Source organism: Echinops telfairi, unplaced genomic scaffold (assembly GCF_000313985.2).
Source record: "Echinops telfairi isolate 266 unplaced genomic scaffold, ASM31398v2 ScPeMD7_7420;HRSCAF=8458, whole genome shotgun sequence".
Taxonomy (NCBI): domain Eukaryota; kingdom Metazoa; phylum Chordata; class Mammalia; order Afrosoricida; family Tenrecidae; genus Echinops; species Echinops telfairi.
Genome location: NW_022111320.1, coordinates 19793895 through 19795006, shown reverse-complemented (window position 1 = coordinate 19795006; position 1112 = coordinate 19793895).

The window sequence follows — 1112 nt, the reverse complement described above, 5'->3', positions numbered from 1 at the left end:
CTGCGGGCGGCCAGGCCCCACGCCCTGCGTGTGGGCGCCTCGCCGGGACACCGGCGACGCTGCCAAGAAGCCTGCGCCATGCTCGGGACGATCACTTGTTTGGGGTGACGCCCAGCAGGCGGGGACTCGGTGGATCCACGGGATCTAAGGAGCTCCTGGGTGTCCATCCTCCCTTCTCTGATTAGAAGGCGCTCGGAGAGAGAGGAATGCCCGCAGTTGGTCCGAAGGAGGACTCGCCGCCCTTGTAGCTGGGAAATTTCTACCTGGGATGGGAGAGTGGAGTCAGAGGGACTTGGAAAACTTTCAGCCACGGTTTTGAGCGCCTCATGCCTCAACCCCTTGCTGGGTAGGGAGTGGGGATTGGGGATGAGACTGTAAGTGGGATCTTGTGTGAAGGGATCCCCCCCGACCCATGTTCCCTTATTTAGGAGGCCTCTCAAGGCACTATCTGAGCAAGAGGCCCCTAAGTGGACTTCCCATTCACAACTCAAGCGACCCCACCCAAGACCCTCTCCTTTCTATAGGGTGCCCAAGGACCCTTCAGTAAGGTCCACAGATTCCACCCCTTGAAAGAGCCCAGTCATGTGGATGGGGGATCCCTGGAGGGCTTGCCAGGTTAAGGCCTGCTGAACCCTCCGGTGAAACCAGTAGGCCCATGAGCCTACCAAGTCAATGTGGACTTAGCAGACTCCAGTGAAACCCGGAGGAGGCCCCACTAGCCCAGTCCCTCTTCTTCCCAGCTCAGCTAGGCTTAGTGGCCTTAAATACCTCCGGAAGGGAGGGCTGCACATTCCTGGTTCTGAGAGTTGAGGATGGATCAGCACTGAAGGCGTTAAGAGAGGTCCGCAGGCTATGCCACACAGGGGAAGGCTAGCTAGCTCCTTATCTTGGGGATACCTCCAGCCTTGGCCACCAGTTACCCATTGTGGTCATCTGTTTCTCTCATAAGCCCCACTTGGATGTTGGAATCAGCAAGCCCACCACGGCAGGCAGGCCTTACTTTGGGGCACTAGCCTGAGGGTGGGGAGCATCTGGGGGCTCATTTCTTTGCATTCCCTTCTCCTCTTCTCTTCCCATGCCAAGATGCACACCCCCAAACCTGCTCTCTAGGG